The sequence below is a fragment of the Panthera pardus genome, unplaced genomic scaffold (genome assembly GCF_024362965.1).
Source record: "Panthera pardus isolate Hobbes unplaced genomic scaffold, ASM2436296v1 HiC_scaffold_17, whole genome shotgun sequence".
Taxonomy (NCBI): domain Eukaryota; kingdom Metazoa; phylum Chordata; class Mammalia; order Carnivora; family Felidae; genus Panthera; species Panthera pardus.
Window position 1 is genome coordinate 25,147,031 of NW_026526732.1, and position 14,291 is coordinate 25,161,321.

General features: G+C 35.5%; 1 long non-coding RNA gene across 1 annotated transcript in view; it reads left to right on the forward strand.

Moving 5' to 3' along the window:
- The window catches only part of LOC109249846 (uncharacterized), a 301,041-nt gene that overhangs the window by 139,212 nt on the left and 147,538 nt on the right, over positions 1–14,291 (forward strand). The window lies entirely within an intron of this gene.

A 14,291-nucleotide genomic window follows, 5' to 3' on the forward strand; every position in this document is an offset into this window, starting at 1 on the left:
AGAGCCTAATGTGGGGTTCGAACTCCCTCACCCTGAGACGGTGACCTGAGCTACAGTCAAGAGTAAGACAATTAAGCTACTGAGCCACCCAGGCGCCCCTCATGTTGTTTGTTTTCACTTAACTGTTGAAGGATGTCTTGGGTGCTTCCAGGCTGGGCAATTATGAAATAGCTGCTATAAAAACCGACACGTAGGTTTCTGTGTGCACATACATTTTCAAATCAGTTGAGTAAATATCTAGGAGTGTAATTGCTATGGGAAGACTATGTTTAGCTTTGTAAGAAGCTACCACACTGTCTTCAAAATAGCTGTGCCATTTTGCGGCCCACCAGCAACGAATGAGAGTTCCTGTTGCTACACATCCTCACCAGCAGTTGGTACTCTCAGTTTTTGTTTTGTTTTTTTTTTTTTTTTTTGGAATTTCAGCCATTCTAACAGGTGTGTAGTAGTATCTTATTGTTGCTTTTATTTGCAGTTCTTTAATACTAATAAGGTTGAGTATCTTCTATGTTTATATGCTATATGTGTATCTTTTCTTCAGTAAGGTGTCTATTCAGATCGTTTGCCCTTTTCTAGCTGGATTTTGTGACACACAGAAAAGAATCTCCATCACCCTTAAATATGTTGACACCCAAATCCTTGACACTATATTGCATTCAGTGGGAGAAAATTAAAAAAAAAAAAAGACGTTATACATGTGATTAAGGAAAGGATCTTGAAATGGAAAGGTTAACCTGGATTATCTGGAAGGCTCATTGTAATTCTAGGGGACCTTAAAAAGGGAAAGGGAAGCAGGAGCATCAGAGTCAGGGTTGTGATGATGGAAGCAAAGACCAAAGTGACTTGGTACCAGGATCAGCCTTAGAAGGTTGATAAGGTAGACAAGGCAGGGGAGGATTCTCCCATGGATCCTCCCGAGGAGTGCATACCTGTCAATTATTTTTGGACTTCTGATTTGCAGAACTTAAGACAATAAATGTGTGTTCTCCATGAAAATTCTGGTAATTTGTTACAATACAAACAAGAAACCAACACAAGTGTTTCATTTTCTTCTTGTTCAGTTATGATTGATTTGTATCTTCTTTAGGGATGGATTGTGTAAATATTTTTCCTGGTCAGAGCTTTTTTTCCTTCATTCTCTTAAGAGTGTGTTTTTTATTTTAATAAAATAGAACCTATTTTTTTCATGGATCCTGATATCAGTATTGTGTCTAAAAACTCATTACCAAACCAAATCACATTTTTTTCCTATTTTTCTTCTTCTATAACTTTTATATTTTCCTTTTTCATTTAGTTCTATAACCCATTTTGACAATGATATTTGTATAATATGGGAAGTTATAGGCCTAAGTTCATATTTTTGCATGTGGACATACAATCTGTTCTACCATCATTTGGTGAAAAGACTTTCCTTTCTCCCTTGAATTGCTTTTATGCTTTCATCACAAATCAGTTAATTATATTTTTGTGGGTCTATTTCTGGGCTCTCTATTCCATTCCATTGATCTATGTATCTGTCCTTTTATCAACATGATGCTGACTTGATTGCCATAACTTTAGGGTAAATCTAATAATAGGCACTGTGAGTCCTCCAACTTTGTTCTTCTCGGGATTGTGTTGGCTATGTGAAATCCTTTGCATTTCTGTATAGCTTTTCGAATAAATTTGTCAATATTATCAAAGTAGCTTGCTGACATTTTAATAAGTATTGTGTTGAATTTATATACCAAGTTGAGAAAAACTGTCATCTTAACATCATTGAGTATGAACACAGACTTTCCCATCCTCTCTTTAGATCTTTGATTTACTTTATCTATTTTTTTAGTTTGATGCACATAGACCCTGGTTGATATTTTGCTAAATTTATAGCGAAATATTTCATCTGGGTGATGTTATTAGAAATGATACTTTTTAATTTAAAAATTCCAGTAGTTTTTTTTTTTTACTGGTATATAGTAAACTCTCGACCTTTTAATATTTGTGTTGATCTTATATCCTGAAAACTTGTAATACTTATTTATCAATTCTTGGAGGTTTTATGTAGATTCTCTGGTGTTGTCTACATAGCCAATCATGTCATCTGTGTACAAAGACAGTTTTATTTTTTTCTTTGCAATTCATGTACATTTTGATTTTCTTTTTATACTATCTAGATTTCTGGTGTAATGTTGAATTGGAATGGTGACAGAGGACATCCTTGCCTTGTTCCTAATCTCAGGAGGAAAAATGTCTAGTCTCTCACCATGAAGTATGATATCAGCTTTAGTTTTTTTGTAGATGTTCATTATTAAGTCAGGGAAGTTCCATTCTATTGCTAGGTAGCTGAGAAATTTTATCTTAATGGATGTTGGATTTTATCAAATGCTTTTTGTGGGTGATTTAAAACAATCATATGATATTTCTCTTTTAGCATATAGATTTATTGATTTTTTAAATGTTGAGTCAGGCTTGAGTGCTTGGCATAAATCTCATTGGTCATGTAATAAATCATGGAATAAGTTTCACAAATATGAGATTAGTCAGGATGACTCCTCTTTCATTTCTAATATTTGTGTTTTGTGACTTCTCTTTCTTGCTTGCTTAACCTGTTGAGATGTTTTCCAATTTTATTGATTTTTTAAAATAACCAGCTTTTAGTTTGATGATATTCTTTATTGTTTTCTTGCTTCCAATTTGTTGATTTCAGCTCTAATTTTTATTTTTCCCTTTTTTCTGCTTGTTGTAGGGTTAATATGCATTTCTTTCTGTACATTTTTAAGGTGGAAGTTTAGAATTGATTTTAGATCTTTCCTTCTAATATATGCACTTAATGCTATCCATTTCCCTCTAAGCATTGCTTTTGCTGCATCCCACACTTTTTGATATATGTGATTTTTTAAAATTTAAATCCAAACATTTTTAAGAATTTCTCTTGAGATTTATTGTTGGTCCATGTGCCATATATATATATATATATATATATATATATATTCCATTTTTTAAGACTATTCCAGCTATCTTTATGCTATTAATCTCTACCTTAATTCCAGTATGCTCTGAGAATATACTTTGTAGGATTTCAATTTTTTAAATTTGGTAAGGTGGGTTTTATGGACCAAAATGTGGTTTGCATTGACGAATGTTCCAAGTGACCTTGGGAAAAATGTGTATTCTTTTGTTACTGGATAGAGTACAACATAAATGTCAATTGGATAAAGTAGATTGATTTATGCAGTTTAGTTCTTCTATATCTTTATTGATTTCCTGACTGCTTGACCTATCAATTACTGACAGAGAGGTGCTGAAGTTTCCAATTATTATAGCAGATTAGTTTATTTCTCCATTCAGTTCTGTCAATTACTGCTTTGTGGATATTAATGTTTTACTGTTAGATGCATAGACATTAAGGATTGTTAAGATTTCTTGAGGAATAGATTTCTTTATTATTATGTAGCTCCCGTTTATCCATGAGATTTTTCCTTGTTCTTAAGACTGCTTTCTATAAAATTAATATGGTTTCTCCAGCTTTCTTTCGATTGGTGCTATTTTTATGTTTTTCTTTAGTTTTAACCAATCTGTACCTTTATATTTAAAGTGGATTTCATATAGACAACATATAGCTGTGTCTTACTGTTCTCAAAATGCTCAGTGAAATGAAACTATGTGCACAAAACTAAAGGAAAGTATGAAAACTATGTCTCACCAAATAGAGAACCTCATGAAAAGATAGAAATAATAATAGTAGCAACAATATAATAATTATTATTAGGATGGGAAAAATTATTTCATTGTAATAATGATAAGTATAAAATAGAGATTGTGAAGCTGAATAGTACCATAACTGAGATGAAAAATTTACTAGAGGGACAAACAACTATTTGAGCTGGAAGGAAAACATAACTAATGAACGTGAACATAGATTGAGGGAGATAATCCAAGGTGAGGAATAAAAAGAATAAAGATTAAGATAAATGAATAGAGTTTTATAGATGAGAGGAACAATATCCAACATGCACATATGAGTAAAGGAAGAACCAGAAAAGCATAGTAGTAAATCAACAGAAAACGATATTTCAAAAAATAATGAATGAAATATTTCCACAGTTAATAGGCAATATTTAAGCTGGGGCACGTGGGTGGCTTAGCCGGTTAAGTGTCTGACTTCAGCTCAAGTCATGAGCTCATGGCTTGTGAGTTCAAGCCTGGCGTTGGGCTCTGTGCTGACAGCTTGGAGCCTGGAGCCTGCTTTGGATTCTGTGTCTCCCTCTCTCTCTCTGCCCCCACCTCCCTCTCTCTCTCTCAAAAAAAAAATTAAAAAAAAACTTTTAAGAAATATTTAAGCTAAACTTATGAGAAGCTCAACAAACTCCACGTAGAATAATCTCAACGAGATCCCCACCTAGACCCTTCATAGTCAAACTCATGAAACTCCTCAAAGATGAAGAGAAAAGCTTGAAGACGTAAAGACAAAAAATTGCTTATCATGTAGATTGTCTATAAGATCAGCAGCTGACCCATCTGGAGCCATGGAGGCCAGATGGAATAGGAATATGTATTCAAGTTTTGACAGGAAAAGACTGTCAACCAAGAATTCTCTATCTTATAAAACTATCCTTCATAAATAAAGGGGATATTAAGACATACTTGACTAAGCAGATACTGACGGAAGTGATTTCATATGATTCTTTCTACATATTTTTGTATACTCTATATGTATTCTATTATACATATATATGATAATAATCCAAATATAATAAAATACCATTCAGAAAAGAAGGGGGCAAACTAGGGTTATATGCTATGCTATGAATGAAACTCAAAATCATTTTAGTGAAAGAAAACAAACATGTTCAATGACAGAATGCAGATACAAGGGGCCACATATTTTATTTTTAAATTTACACAAAATATATAGAAAAGATGAAGTTACAAAGACAGCAGGTAGATTAGTGGTCACCCAGAGAAAAGGGAGGGAGGAAGAAGGATAAATAGTACCTGTACATGAACAATACATGTTCATTTTGGGGTGACAAAATGTCCTAAAATGGCTTTTTTGTGGTGGTTTCACAATCATTAACTTAATGCATTTATGGAAAAAAAAATCTTTGAATTGTACATTTGAAAAGAATGAATTATAGATAGGCAATTATGACTCAGAAGAATTTAAATAAAACAAGGGGGAGGAAGAAGGAACTATGCAAGTAACTGAGCATACAGAGATGAGTAAAACATGATCACCACCCATATTAGCTGCCAGCTCAGTGAGTGTAGTGAGAGAGACAGCAAGCCACAAAACACTCCCCGCTACCACCAAAAATAGAAAAGAAAAAAAAATCCACCAATGGATTCCGGTGCGATTTTCTGTTTGAGAAATAAAGGTAGTATTAGGATTGCAGAATATCACATCTGAGGAACTGAAAGTTCCTGTTTTTTATCCTGTTACAAACCATAGTATGATGTGAGGCCAGTGAGAAGTGAAAGTCAGTTGACGATTTTGAAACAGAAATCTTTTCTCTAGTGTGTCGAACCTACCATAACAGATCAAGACTGAAAACTTGCAATAATGCATGCAAGAAATGATAACTGACTGAACCAAGTGTATGGCAGGGATGGCCCTAAACAGAAGTAAGAAATAAGAGGTATGGAAACGATAAACTTGCTAAGATTTACCATAAAGTAACTTGATAACTTCCTAAGAGTACATTTAAGGAATCCTATCGTGTTCAAGCCTCTAATGCAAAACGATTCTGGCCAAAACTATATTTGCAATTGTGCTTATTTTCAGATGACAATTTAAGGATGGGAGCTTATACAGCAAGTATAAATATGGTGTTTATACTTATATTCAACTATGCAGTTGAAACTACAGTACCTTCTTCTAAATTACCATGATGGTGGATACTGCTTATAAGTGGAGCAGTGTGTATAGACATTGCATCTTCTTGAACAGATTCTACCAATCAACACGTAAACATAAGCAACATGAAGTTTAAATTTTTGTCTATTTTATTTACTTCTGTGCCAGCGACACTGAGAACATTGCCTGTAGATGGTAGGCATAAATTCTATTCTTGCTGAGTAAGTGGATATACACAAAGAGTAAGGGGAAAACTTCTTAAGAAGGATTTCTGTAACCAAAGATACCAAAGTTGAAGGAATTGTGTGAACTGAGATACCGCAAATTGAAAATACATTTCCCAGGAATTTGTAACCGAGTTAACCAGAAGGGGTCAGTACCATTCTACCTTGGACCCGAGCATAATAAACTAGACCTAAACACACAGCAATTTATACTCCCTTCAAGAAACAAAGAGGAATTTAAGTATCTAATTCAGTGGGATTTCCTCATATCATTTACAGAAACTGAGTGACTCCTATAATTGGAGTAGTAGCGAAGGCCAATAATTTAGTGAGACTTTGTGAAATAATGCATTGGGCCTCAGGGATAAAGCACTTGGGTGGCAACCTTGTCATCGCCTGAAGGCAACCAACTCATTCGAAATTTCAGGAGAAGGTGTGTGAAGGTTTTTAAAATCTAACCTTTCTACGCTTATCAACACTTTTATGATCACAGTTCTCGTGATGATTTGTTGAGGCTTGCTATGGGCTAGGATCTATCTTAATTGCTGTCCACCATTCTGTAACATAATGCCGGCAACAATCTGTAAGGTTTTTGTACAGATGAGGAAATCGAGGATTTAGAGATATTGAGTAGAATGATATAAGCCCCAGGATGGCAGAGATTTTCTCTATTTCATTCAGTGCTATATTCTCAGTGCTACATTAAAGTGAATGCCATCGGCTGAATTATGGCCCCCACAAACTGGTATGTTGAAGCTGGAACCCCGAGTAACTCAGAATGTGACTATATTTGGAGATAAGGCCTTTAAACAGGTGATACATTAAAAATGAGGTCATTAGTGGGGCGCCTGGGTAGCTCAGTTGGTTGAGCAGCTGACTTTGGCTCAGGTCATGATCGCATGGTTCGTGGGTTTGAGCCCTGTGATAGACTCTGTGCTGACAGCTCAGAGCCCAGAGACTGCTTTGGATTCTGCATCTCCCTTTCTCTGTGCTCCTCCCCTGCTCATCCTTTCTCTTTCTCTCTCTCTCTCTCTCTCAAAATTAGAAAATAAATAAAAATAGTAAAAACAAAAAAAAACAAACAAAAAAAACCAAGGTCATTAGGGTGGGCCTTAGTCCAGTCTGACTGGTGTTCTTCCAGAAGAGAAAATTTGGACACACAGAGGGTATCAGTGGTGTTCTTGCACCGAGGAAGACCCCAAAGTGCACACACCCAGAGACCCAGAGGAAACACATGTAGGGACTACAGCAGGGCTTATCTGCAAGCCAAAGAGGCCTCAGAAGAAACAGATCCTGCTAACACTTTGATCTTGGGCTTCTACTTTCCAGAACCGTGAGAAATGACGTTCTGTCATTTATACCCTCCAGTGTGTGCCATTTTGTTATTGCAGTCCTAACAAAATAATACAGTACTCACAAATATCTGCTGTATAACTTAAATATTTTGTCCAATTTCACAAAATCTAGCATGTCTGTAATCTGTCTGCAGTGAGACTCCAAATTGTTGTACTTACCACTAGAACCTTGTGCCTTGTATGTTACTGCAGCAGCCAGATTTTTTAAGGGAATTCAAAATTAGACCCCTTCCCTTTCAAATTTCTTTTGCCATAGGGATTTTTCAACAATTTATAAAAGGCTCATATTTTTTGAAATCACCATTTCATAATGCTAAGAACTTGATCATAGGGCCAATTGCAGGACATGTATCCAAACAAATATACAATTTATTCTTCAAGGTCCCCAAAACTAAGGAGCATCCCCTCCAACCTAAGAAATCAGCAGGCAAAGTATAGATAAAATTAAACTAAATGCTATAGAGATAGATCCATAGAAAATAAAAGATAAATTTCTTTATGGTATCAACACACTGCAATTAAAAAAAATTAGTATTTATTTATTTTCAAGAGAGAGAGACAGAGCATGAGAGGGGAAGGGGCAGAGAGAGAGAGAGAGAGAGAGGAAGACACAGAATCTGAAGTCAGCTCCAGGCTCAGATCCTGATGCTGAGCTCAAACTCATGAACTGTGAGATCATGACCTGAGCCAGTCAGACACTTAATTGACAGAGCCACCTGGGCATCCCATCACACTGAAGTGTTGAGACACTTTCTCAATCATACAAATATAGATGTTTTAAAATATTCAAGGAAAGGGGCGCCTGGGTGGCTCAGTCGGTTAAGCGGCCGACTTCAGCTCAGGTCACGATCTCGCGGTCCGTGAGTTCGAGCCCCGCGTCAGGCTCTGGGCTGATGGCTCAGAGCCTGGAGCCTGCTTCCAATTCTGTGTCTCCCTCTCTCTCTGCCCCTCCCCCGTTCATGCTCTGTCTCTCTCTGTCTCAAAAATAAATAAAACGTTAAAAAAAATTAAAAAAAAAATAATCAAGGAAAGAAAGTGTTAGAATCCTTCTCACTTCCTTCACTGAATGTAACTCTGAAAGACCAGAAGATGTGGTGAGCCAGATCTCAAATTTGACTCTGCAGAGATCTTATGGTTTAACAGCAGATCTCCTCTATCTGGGCCACAAAATCACCTTGATTCCCTGGGAACACGGAATGCGACTGGATAACTCAACTAAAGAATGCAGGGAATAAAGCAACTAAATTTGTAAGGGTAGAGACCGGCATAGTTGAACAAGCTACACAGGTAGGCTGGGTGGCAGAAACAAAAATGAAATAAAATGCTGAAATACAGTACACAGTGACATTGCCTGAATTTATTCCTAAAGTAGCAGACTTGGTATTTTTTTCCACATGAAGAATTAAAGTTCAACTCATCTATTCTTTAGGAGAAGGCTGCAGGCCATAGTCAATATTTATTCCCAGTTGTAGACTGCAGTCTTAGTTTTGATAACTGCATTCACTCACTACCCATCAGGGCTTTATTACAAGGGGAAGTATTTAATAATGATGTGCAGGGCCTTTAAAATGTAAGTATCTTCTTAAAGGTGACCACTGAATAGTACTTAAGCTGAAGTAGAAAACAAGGGTCTCTTCCTAAAAATTGGGTTCTGTTACTTTAAGAACTTACCATGCAGTATATTTAAGAAGTTTATGACCAGTAAAATAATTCAATGATGAAAGAATCTGTGTGTGCATGTGTGTGTGTGTGTGTGGGGGGGGGTGTATGCATGGTACATGTGCATATGTGTGTATGTATGTGTGTGTCTTCTTAGATTCTATTAGCAACCTACTTGTTCTGAAGGGTTGGAAGAGCCTTGTGATTCCTATAAATAGCTTGCCAAAACCTCAGATTCTATTATTAGCAATTAGATAGATAAGAACTAATCAGGCTTCACTATTCTAATTGCACAGCATCTGGGTTCTTCAAAGCCCCTGCAATTTTTTCTTTTTAGAGTGAAAAATGGGAAACACAAAATTTACTACACTTATTTTGTACAATTTTGTCAAAATTATGATTTAATAGCAATAGAATTTTGAACAGCTAGGCAATTTCCCCCTGTTTTTATCCTAAAGTCACATCAAGTGAACCTGAGTCCATGATGAATGTCTACATTAAAGCTATCATTGCTAATAGTATTCCATATCATTTGTCTTTGGTTCCGTGGGACCAAATTACAATCACCACATGACTGTAGCTTATCTTGTGATTAATGATGGTTTTACTAAGTCACTGACAGTGAAGCTTCTGGGAGGAAAATGGTAATATGGTTTGAAATTTTAAATTGCACATTTAAAAAATCATTACCTGGTTTTCAAAGAGATGGTTAATTTGTGCATGATAGGGGGTAAAAATCTAGTCCTCTTAGCCACTGGAAAGAATTTCTCAGGACAATTATTCCAATGTTTAAAAGCCATAAGATAGTATAAATAACAAACTGTTTCAAAGGAAATTCAAATATCTCTTAGAAAGGAGGCTGAGTTTTTTAGATGAATAAAATTTTAACATACAAAAATGTGCAAAGACTAAAAAGCACCCCAATAGAAAATAAGGTTGGGTGATATATTGAAGAGCATTCTGTATGATATATTGTAGGTTCAGAAAACTGCTCTGCATCATTTCCCTGAGAGTCATCGGTGCACATCTAAGTCATTAGTGAAGGAATATTATCAGCATCCATTGGACTTTTGATATTTTCTTTTAAATTACCTCAGTCTCAAAATTCATATAAACTTACATTATTACTGCTGGGACTAATTGGCATTGGTTCAGTTTAAGCAAAGAGATTTTTAAATTCATTTTGCTTCAGGAAATAGATAGCCAATATCAGGAGAAGTTGTTTTGATTGCAACTTTATCTCTTTTTCTACATGAAATTCAAAACCTTTTTTGCAATCATAGCCTCAGTTAAGTTCCATGATAATAGACAATTTGCAACTCAAATGCCCATAAAATAACCTCAAAACACTGAAGATAAGTCATAAATGGTTTTGTCCTCCTATAGTTTGATAAAAATAGAACAGAGGAATCTGAAACTCCATTTCTAGCCCTTCTACAAGTCAATTGACCGTATCTTCTATGATTGAAATAGTCAAAATATGTCCATCTTTCAAAAGCCCATAATCATCCAAGTGGCTGCAACACTAACAATGGCAGCTCAGATTGTTATTTTATTTCTGTGCTTTTCATGCTATGTTAGCTCCAGAAAAATACTTTTTTCTAGTAGTGTGTTGATCCTCTATGTGTACTTTGCTGAAATATTTCATCTATTGCTTGATATGATATTGTCTGAAAGAATGAGTGTCCAAGAATTGATATTCTCTTGACATTATTGTTTTCTATATAAAAGGGTATATGATGATGGCTTCTGTTTTTAGTGAGAGTCATCAAAATGTTGGAGGCTGCATTGTTTAATCTGGGCAAGTGATCAATCCTACTTGTGCTCACTCTGGTGTTTAGAAGACTAATTATTGTAGCAATTTTAGATGATTTTAATGTTCTAAGAGAGCTTAATGAAGACCATTAAACATTTATTAGAAACATATTTGCCTCTATGAACCTCTAAAACAAGAACATTACTGCAGTTTAACCATTTATTTCTTAGTGCTGGTGTTAACATTAATTGTTGATGCTTATAAAACTATTTAATTTTCTTGATTAATAATTTATTGTGTTATTACAAACAAAGAAGATGGAATTAATGATGTAGTCTGTATGAATGATGACAAAACAGTCTCAGGCTCTATTTTCTAAAAAGTCTAAGTTGAAGAGACATTTGAAGCAATTATCCCCCAAAATAAAGCTATTCAAAACAAGTAAAATAAGGAAAAGTCAAGAACTGTCACTGGCATAATAGCGTGATGAGGTCTGTGGAGCCACTTCTCAGTGGAATAAGTGAAAAAATTACACACACACACACACACACACACACACACACACACACACACCAAACCAAAACAAATACATAAGACCACAAATATTGAAGTACGTGGAAATGGTGTTAAACTCTTACAGCAATAAAGAGCTGTGTTTTCAAGAAAACCAATTAACATTCAGTAATTCAGTAATTTAGCCAAAGGGAAACTTCTCTGGACATCAGTACAGCCAAGAACTTAGGAATCCCTCTACTCCCATCTTCTAGTTGGGGGTCTACCTTCCCTGGAGGGTCCGAATGTCAACATTTTTCATCCTGCCTTACAAATAACTAAGTCAAAGTTCTAGGCAAAGGTGGGGGCTTTCTTTTATTTTGGCCTACTCCCCACTGGTGGGAGGAATTTCTATCTTCAGTTTGGGGCCCCAGTCACTCTTTTGTAGGTCCATAAAGTAATGGTTCCATAGCTGTAAAGGCAAGCTGATAAGACTCCATGCTACTTACTGTCTCTCTCCCACTGAGCACTCAGTTCCTGGAGCAGGGGTGTCATTAAGACAGAAATGCAGTGTTTTTTTTTTTTTTTCTACTCCAAGTTCCAGAGATGTGGCTTAAAGAACTTTTGTGAAGGTGAAGAGAGAGAAAATCATAAAACAGCTCTGTCTCTTCCAAAAATAACAAACTACACATTCAGTAGGGTATGGAGAAATTGAAGCTAAGTATGCTGTCAAAACCAGGAAAGGACATAGTGAAAGGAAATTGGGAGGAGATTCATAAATTCATTAAAGATTTAAGCTAAACTTGGCTGGCTCATTTGCCAAAGAGAGCTGGGAAAGAAACAGCTAGAAGGAGCCTTCCTGGGGTCAGAACAAATCTCAGCAAGTGACAACTATAACCATTCCTTCAAAGAAATTTGAATTTGATGGGATTTGTCTGTAAAGCAATCTATGTCCCAGATCGTTATTAAAAATGATAAAGCAGTTAGCCAGCAAGTAATGGATTTCAATCAGGGGGACATCAGTTAGGGGATCTCAACGGCAATTAATGGATCTCCACATTGTCCAAAGAAAGAGATAGTCAAAGGAAGCCCTGCAAAAACTATAGTTATTACCACCATGACTTGGGGTATTCTTTAAGTACAACATCGAAGGCTTAATACTAAGGGAGCGAAATAGACTTTACTAAAATAGTATAGCCAGTACCTAAACCAATAACCAAGCAAAAATAATAAGCCTGGACTCAAGAGTTGTTACAATCTATTATCTAAAATATCCAATTTCTAACAAATTTCTGAAATACAAAGATATAAGAAAGCGACTCATACACCAGAAAAAAAAATGCAACAGAAACTGTGAGTGTGATCTGATGCAGCATTTAACAACAACAACAACAACAACAACAACAACAACAACAATGAGACCTTGAAGTAGACATTATAAGCACACTATAAAATTTTCACGGAAATAAGAGAAAGTATTACTAAAGGGAAAAATGATGATAATAAAGACAGAGCATCAAATGGAAATTCTGCAATTGAAAGTACAAAGACTATAATGAAAACTTCATAAGAAGGGCTCAACAGTAGATGTGAACTGGCAGAAGAAAGAATTCAGGAACTTGAAAATGGTTCAATAGGGGTCATGCAAGCTGAAAAAGAGACAGAAAAAAAAAAGAAAAAGAAAACTTCAGAGAAAGGGGTACATCAGTGAACACACCAACATATGCATAATGAGAACACCCAAAGTATAGGAGAAAGAAAGAAAAAAATTGTCAAAGAAATGATGACTGAAAACATTCAAAATTATTGTTAAACGATAATCTAAACATCCAGGAAGCTTGATGACCTCCAGTCAAGATAAATTCAAAGAGACCCACAGACACATGATAATAAAAATACTAAAAGGGGGCGCCTGGGTGGCTCAGTCGGTTAGGCATCCAACTTCAGCCCAGGTCATGATCTCGCGGTCTGTGAGTTCGAGCCCCATGTCCGGCTCTGTGCTGACAGCTCGGAGCCTGGAGCCTGCTTCAGATTCTGTGTTTCCCTCTCTCTCTGTCCCTCCCCTGCTCACACTCTGTCTCTCAAAAATGAATAAATGTTAAAAAAAATTCTAAATATACTAAAGGCCAAAGATAAGAAAACCTGAAAGGCAGTAAGAGAAAAATACTCCTCCCTTACAAGGGAACCCCAATAAAATTAACAGATTCCTCATCAGAAAAAAATGAGGACTAGAAAGCAGTAGGTTAACATATTTAAAGTGCTCAAATAACAACAAAAACCCCAAGATTTGTTACTGGATGAACCACCTTAAAAGAAATACGAAAGGAAATTCTTCAGGCTGAAAGCCAGTGACCCCCAGATAGTATTTTGAATCCACATAGGAAAACAAATAGCACCGGAAAAGTTAATTATGTAATTATAAAATACAGTATAAATGCATATTTTTCACCTTTATTCTCTTAATTGATTTTGAAAACTATTGAATAGGACAATATGTATATAATGTTTTGTTGAGTGTGTTTCATGAAGAAATATAATATATTTGCCAATAACAGCACAAAGATGCTGTTTGCAGGTAAGTACTGAGCTAAGGAAATGATTCCAGATAGCAGCTTGAATCCACAGAGCAAATGAAGAGAAACAGAAATGATAAATAAGATGGTTACTCTAACAAAAGCTGTGTATAAAAAAAGAACAAGCTATTCTTCCCTGAAACTTTTTGCTGATTATACATAATCACTGAATGTGTAATAAAACTGCTTACTTCTTGGTTTCATTTGCAGCATAATATTGCTTTGGTGACAATGTGGGTTACATTCACCCAAATTAATAAAACTTAAAAACATTATTTATTTTCTTAAATATCAAACAATTCGTTAAAAATGCTATTTTATGCGTTGACTAAACGGATTTCTACTGATACATGAGAATATTCACTACATTAAAAAAAATCTTCACATTGCATTTGT